This window comes from Myotis davidii, unplaced genomic scaffold (genome assembly GCF_000327345.1).
Source record: "Myotis davidii unplaced genomic scaffold, ASM32734v1 scaffold187, whole genome shotgun sequence".
In the NCBI taxonomy this organism is placed as follows: domain Eukaryota; kingdom Metazoa; phylum Chordata; class Mammalia; order Chiroptera; family Vespertilionidae; genus Myotis; species Myotis davidii.
Genome location: NW_006383018.1, coordinates 3,511,108 through 3,518,971, shown reverse-complemented (window position 1 = coordinate 3,518,971; position 7,864 = coordinate 3,511,108).

The following is a 7,864-nucleotide window of genomic DNA, read 5'->3' as shown; positions in this document are numbered from 1 at the left end:
GCCCCCCCCCCTGCCACTGCTGCCACAGTTGCCCTCTGTGTGTGGAGCGACTGGCGGGGCTATCAGCGCCCCAGCACCGCTAGCGTCAGCCACCACCCACCCTTGGTTCCTGGTACCCCATAAGGCGATTGGAGCCTGCCGGCCAGGGGACCAAGAGGTTGGCTGTTCCTACCCACTCGCCGAGACTAGAGGCCCGGCGCATAAAACTCATGTATGGGTAGGGTCCCTAGGCCTGGCCTGCTATTAGGGCTGATAGTCCCCGGCTGCCGGCAGCCAGCCCCGCCCCCTGCCACTGCTGCCACAGTTGCCCTCTGTGTGTGGAGCGACTGGCGGGGCTATCAGCGCCCCAGCACCGCTAGCGTCAGCCACCACCCACCCTTGGTTCCTGGTACCCCATAAGGCGATTGGAGCCTGCCGGCCAGGGGACCAAGAGGTTGGCTGTTCCTACCCACTCGCCGGCCCCGTCCCACCCTCGCCACTGGTCGCTTTATGTGGGGCGACTGGCAGAGGACTGGGGCCCTGGCAGATGTACCACCGCCCTCCCCGCTCCCCCCCGGTTTCCCATTGCCTATTGGGCGATTGGAGCCTGCCAGCTGGGGCGGGGGGGGGGGGGATTGAAAGGTTGGCCAGCAGGCCCCGATCAGGCTGGGGGCAGCTCCTGCATTGAGCATCTGCGCCCTGGTGGTCAGTGCACATCACAGCTGACGGGTCGTTCTGCCACCTGGTCAATTTGCATATTATGCTTTTATATATAGAGATATTTGCTGCAATCTTGTTCATAGTAAAAGACTAGAGACAACCAAATGTCCAAAATAACAGATATGCTTTCAGATATCTACTGCTACAGAACAAACGACCCCAAACTTAGTGCCTCAAAACAATATTATTTCTCAAAATTCTGTAGGTTGGTTGGATGGTTTCTTTGCTGCTTTCACCTCTGGTTCCTCTGCAGGTACATTGAGCTAAAGGGTCAGCTGAGTGAGTAGGTCCAAGACAGCTCACTTTCATGTCTGCTAGTTGACACTAACTGTCAACAGAGGCATACTTGGTTCTCTTCCAAAAGACCTTGTCCTCTTATAGGCTAGACCAGCTTCTTTACATGGCAGTTGCAGGAGAGCATTTCTTGAGGGCCTTTTAAGGACCAAGCTCCAGAACTCATATACCATTTCCAACATATTTATTGGTCAAAGCAAATCACAAGGCCACAGTTGCCCTCTGTGTGTGGAGCAACTGGCGGGGCTATCAGCACCCCATCACCGCTAGCGTCAGCCACCACCCACCCTTGGTTCCTGGTACCCCATAAGGCGATTAGAGCCTGCCGGCCAGGGAACCAAGAGGTTGGCTGAGACTCAGGAGATGGAGAAATAGATTCCACCTCTAGCTAGGAGAAGCAGCAAAATCACATTGCAAAGGGGACTGCATACCAGGATGGGAGGAATTTAAGGTCATTACTCAATCTACTACAGGTCAGGAGGGTTTGTGTGTATGTGTCTGTGTCTGTTGGGATGTATATACACATATGTGTATGCATACAATGAAATACAATACAGTTGTTAAAAACCAAAATGTAGAACATTTACTATAGTGTGCTATCATTTGTGTCTGGGGAAGTTATGTATCTATTTCATCATATATATGCATGTCTATAAATCCTTGGTAATATAATTAAAAATTAACTAATGAAATACTGAGCCATGCAAAATAGTCAGCATGCTGGCTGAAGATGCAGGACACTGAGGGCAAGTTAGGAAGGCCAGCAGAGGTCTGAGCCAACTGGCCCACAGCCAAGAATAATGGGATGCTGAGTGGGGATAAGGAATTGTGGACCCACAAAGAGACATAGCCAGCAAACCCAGCAGTCAATGATGCAGGGCAGGAGAGGAAGATTCAGGGTGGTCTACATGGCAGGGAGAATGATAACACAATGAGCGAGTAAGTAAAACCATATTGAGCTTAATGTGAAGCCAAGTTTCTTACTGCCAGAGAAGGCATTTATAAACATGGAAAGGAGGTGGACTAGAAAGAAGCCTGGGGAACTGGACTGGAATTGGAAGTATAGAAACATCACTTACAGTTTTATAATATGTACAGGCATAGAAATAATTATGAATGTATGTGAGAGTATGCATACATACTCATACATTTCCTACTTCCTATAGGCTGGGGTGGGGAACGCCTGGCCCATGAAATCATTTGGTCTGGCCCTGCCAAGGCATTGGGTGTGAGTTAATTAAATGTTTGACCAAATATAGCAGGCTAATTTTTCAGTTGATAATTTTCTATGGCCCAAGAATGATGTTATAAATATCCAAATGGCCTTTGGCAGAAAAAAGGTTCCCCACTCCTGCATAAGGAATGACACCTCAGTAGCAATGAGCACACTAAGCCCCTAACCTTTGTTTTTAAATACCATCTTTTACAAAGATAAACAACAACAACAATCAAACAGGGCTCCTTGGAGAAATGGCTGATTCCAGGACTAGACCAGACAAAGTACAAGATGAACCAGGAACAGCATGTTCTGCCAGAAATGCACAATGAATGAGATGGGCACATGATAAACAGGCATAGGTGCCAGCTTGCAGAGGTTTCCAGTGGCTAAATCAGGGACAATGTAAACAGCAAAATAAATAATAACAGTAATAAATCACAACACACTAAATAAAATTGAAAACCATGAGTCCTTGCTGATTTAATAAATACATAAATGGGAGAAAGGAAAGTTCTACCTTACCAAAAAAATACCAATACATGTTAAAGGAATAATACAAATAGAGAATTACCATTTGGAAATTATCATAAAAGTGGTGAATTAGGAGTAGGAGTCATCACTGACATCCCCACTAGGGCTAGTAAGCATAACTTTGATGAGAAAGAGGATGATAGCATAATTTTGGACTACCTCTCCAGAAATACTGATCAAATATGAAAGTACACCACATGACCAAGGTATTAATCACCAGTAGTGGTATGGTTTGACACTGTATGCCTCTGCATTAGATGCACTGAAAAGGGCACAACCCCATTTCTGTGGTATTCATACCAGCAATGCAGGACCTGATTGAAGTCATGAGGAAATATCACATGGACCTAGATTGAGGGTCATCCTACAAAATGTAGGGCCTGTACTTTCTCAAACTTTCAAGGAAAAAGCAGCTGAAGAAGTCTGAAGAGATACAACTAAATACAACATATACCAGTATTCCTGAGAAGGATCCTGGACCAGAAAAGAAAGAGATATTGTTGGGATAGTCATGAAATATGAATTGGATTAGATAGTACTGTTGGACCAATGCTCATTTTCTAATTTGGAGAGTTAAATGCTGGCTATATAAGATTACCTTGTTTCTGAGATATAGGCACTGTAGAGATTATGGATGATGGAATGAACATGTTTGCAGCTTGCTCTAAAAGGTTCAGAAAAAAATATGATAATGGGTATGTATTTACACACGTAAGTAATATATGTATGGAGACAGAAAGAGAGAGCAAGAGAGAGAGAGAGCAGGTGATGGAACAAATGCAGTAAAAAAATTAACAATGGTAGAATCTGAGTGAAAGAGTACTTTGTACTGTTCTGGAATCTTTTCTGAAAGTTTGAAATTATTTCAAAACAATAAAATGTGAAATAAAGATGTAATATAGAATATCTAGTGCTAGAACAAACAATAATTATTATCGTCTGAGGCCATGACAGAGTGAAAACCCTATTTAATATGTTTATTTACGTACCTTCCTTTACAATGTTCTGAGGCAATACATTAATAAAGGAGGGCAATGTTTTTATGTCTATTTATAGAAGAGCATCTCAATGTTTTCTCTTCATGGACTTTAAACAGGCATTTTACAGTTCAGTGAGGAAAGGAATCTTAACTCATTCATCTTTGTGGTCTCAGCACCTAACACATTCTAATTTAATCATTGTTCTGTCTTTGAACAGTAATTCTACACACAACATTGTTCCATCAGAAAAACACAGTGACCTGATTATCAAGACTCCACTACAATGGGAGGGAGAAACTGCCTATGCCAAATTAAAATATGTATATCAGACTGAGCATAGAAAAATATCAAGGATTACCTTTCTTAGAAACTTACAGGAAGAATAATTATTTGCCCTACAGTCCTAAAACAGAAGAGTGTGTAACCAGTAACAAAAGGCCTTAGCCTAAAGAATGGCAACTGTTGAGTTTTTGGTAAAAAAAAATAAAAATAAAACAAAATAACAATTTTAGAATACATATGGGGCTTTTGGTGAAAAGAGTTGACAGTGGAAGACCATCCTTAAAAAATGAGAGGTTCTGAAAAATTATTAAAATGAAACATATGAAATTGCTAATAAAGCATTATCTTATTAATAGATGAGTATGATCATTTATAAATGTGAAAGAATATATTTTCATTACAGAAACAGAAACTCTCCAAGGCATTTAGATAAATGTCAAAATTAAACTAAAAAAAAAAAAATTACACTAAATAGACTTCGTATACCTCAATACTCTGTCCTTCCTAAAGAATACACACTTTTTTTTTTAATACATGTTATAGACCCTGGATCTCCTTGCTGAATCAGTAAAAAGGAGTTATGTATGCCTGAAGACTGGTTATGGTTAACCATAATAAACTTCAGACGTGACTTTTCAAAGGCTTAAACAACTGAAAATTACATTTTGATAACAATTCATCTGCTTTAGAAAACAAAAGTTACCAATATCTCATAAAAGTAGAATTCTTCAATTTAAAGCATTATTAGGGAACTTAAAAACTGTTATAACTATATTACAACTTCTTCCCCATAAGGAGAAACTGTAAGGTCAAATCTTTTCTAGCATATTATAAATAAAACAAAATTTAGCATTACTGTAAACCAGAATCTGTATGGCTTGGGGTTTTTTGGTACGGTTTTTAAATGGAGATAAATATACTTCTTAGAACTGTTCTAAGAACGAAATGAGATAATGTACATAAAGGACTTAGGATGGTGCTAGCAAGAATTAAGCACATAATAGTATTTATTGTGTTTTTTCTTTTTTTTAAAAATATACTTTTACTGATGTCAGAGAGGGAGAGGAAGAAAGATAAAAACATCAATGATAAGAGAGAATCATCCATCAGCTGCTTCGTGCACACTCCTTACTGGGCATGGAGCTCACAACCTGTGCCCTCACTGGGAATCTAACAGTGACCTCCTGGTTCATAGATCAATGCTCAACCATTGAGCCACACTAGTCAGGCAAATGTGTTTATTATTATAGCAAGGATGTGAAACAACTCTGAAATGCAGTCAAGTGACTTAAAAACCTATTAGAGAAATCTGTAAAGGCAGGTGGATAGACTCATAGTTAAATATCTAAATTTGGCAAATTCAGTGAGGAAAGTAATCTTAACTTATTTATCCTTTTAGGCCCAGAATCTAACACAGTGCCTGGCACACACAGTAGGTATTCAATAAAGTGAATATGAAGTTATCTGGAAAGGGGAAAAAAAGAGGTAGTCTGAGGTTGTCTGAAAAATAAACAGTCCAAAAATTACTATGCCCTAAGCAAGTCACTTTGAGAAAGAAAATAAAATACCTAAGCATTTTCAGAACCATGCATAAAAATTCACCTCAGACTGGTCTTTTTAATAATGACTGAGCCACTCTCAAATCTGTTTTGGCAAATGTGTCACATAAAAAGTCTAATATTAGAGTATTTTTAAATGTCATCTTAAAAAAAATGTTGTGCACATCCTGAAAAATGGAAAACGTACCCAAAGCATTGAGGAATCTTTTTAAAATTCCAGTCAAGGAGAATCAGATAAGTTTAATTCATAGCTCTTCCATCTATATATACATGAAAATTGGCTTAAACTTTTAACTACAACTAAGTTGTAAACACACATACTTCACTTTCACAAGTTCAAGTGCACACCCCAGAAAAGAAAGAAAATCAATTATTCCAAAAGTAGGCAGTACTAAAGAAGTATGAAAGAGTATCTAACAAAACTCTCCTATGTCTCAGCAGTCACCTGTTAGAGCCCACACTTAGGCACAGTCTACTCAAGGTTTTGGAAACCCTTGGTATTGAAGACTCAAAGTTCTCAGTGCAGTGGGCAAGGGAAAAAGTGTAATATGAAAATATAGTCCTATCTTCCGTACCTTGCATCCAAGAATAATAGGGCTCAGTAGGCTTTTTTTTTTTTTAAAGACCTTTCCAAGTTACTGTCCACCTCACTACAGCACCACTCTTTTATTTTTCAACGTGGGTAGCGCCCTGACCTGATGCCTGCGACCCCTGGGTGCACTGGACCACGCTTCAACCAACGGAGCCACTCGGACCAGGGCAGCACCACACTCTTCTATTTGGAAACTGATGGACTTTATGAAGGGCACACTTCATAATACACTCAACTTCATACAGCGCTCGGTTCCTGAGCCGGGTCAGTAAAGTACATTTCCAGAGAGACAGCTGGAGCTGCATCTCCTGAGCCTACTTCAAACTAAAATCTGTGAAGTCTCAAGTTACAAATCAAGTAACAGTCCCAAATCAACTGCTTGAAGGTTTTGAAAAGAAACAAAAAAAACCATCATTAGACACATCTACCTTTAACAAAATGACAATGTTTTCAGAAACAAACAAGAAACAATGCTAACAGGCAATGTTGCAGAAGTTTACAAAATAACAAAAAATCTGCAACACAAAGTAAAATTATTCTTAAGTTATCATTTGCTTCCAATGGTGCCTTGAAAAGTATCAAATGCATGAAGGCATGTAAGAGCTATTGTCCAGTCACTGACAGCATTAAAAATATTTTTAAATCTAATTTCTGCAGTGGCAATTTAAAAAGCCAATCAAATCTTAATGAGAAAAAAATGCCTAGTCCAAAATCTGGAAATACAGGTAATTTTTTTTTTTAAACTAAGAAGCAGGGAGGTCATAGCACCAAGGTGTGTAACATCTGTAGGTGGTTGATCCAAACGAGTAAAAATTTTAAAAAGGGCCTCTCTGGAATTAAAGATATAAAAGAATATCTTACCAAATATAATCTGATACAAATCCTTAAAAATCACTTCAGTGGGATTTTTGTTTTTTACCACTAAGGAAACAAAACCTTCCAATCGATTTTCACATCATTCACACACTTTGTAAATTAAGAACTCAATTCCAAAACACATTTGAAACATCAGACTTTCGTTTTCACATCCATTTATCAGATTTACTCTTAAAGCCCTTGTGGACGGGGTCTTGATTTCAATACAAGGTTGTTCAATATCCCGTTCCGCGGGAACGGAGCTTGCGAGACTAATTCTCCAAACCTCCTCGGGAGATGGTTCATTACGGCTCTCGTTCCAATTTCCCGAGCCTCAAAGCAGCCACGGAGAGCACACGGCTTAGAGGAAGGGAGAGGAAGGAGGGTGCAGGAGAGAGGCCCATTCTTTTGTTTTGGTGGCAAAAGCTCCAAAAATGAAAGTCACACGAGCCATCTGCACCGATCCCCACCCATCGCAGCCCTCCCTGCACGCACTTCCATCCCGCCGCCCAAGACTCCGGCCCGCGAAGACCCGCAGCCTTTCCACGTCTCAAAGGATGGGCGGGGGAGGCCGTGGAGACTGGGGTGCAGGAAGGAAAAGAGGGGGGACACCGATCCTTCGAGGACAGGGACCAGGAGAGGCATCCACAACGGGGAGGATGGGACGCGCCGCGGAGGCTGGCACATTCACCGGGAGAAAAGCCCCGGGGGGCTGACCGAGGAGCGGCGGCGGGCGGGCAGCCCTCCGCGAGAGCAGGCAGGCAGGCACGTTCGTTGGAAGCCGGGGAGGGCGTGAACCAGGCAGCGCGGAACCAGGAGCCCCCAGTGGGTTGCGTGAGCCTCAAACAGACCC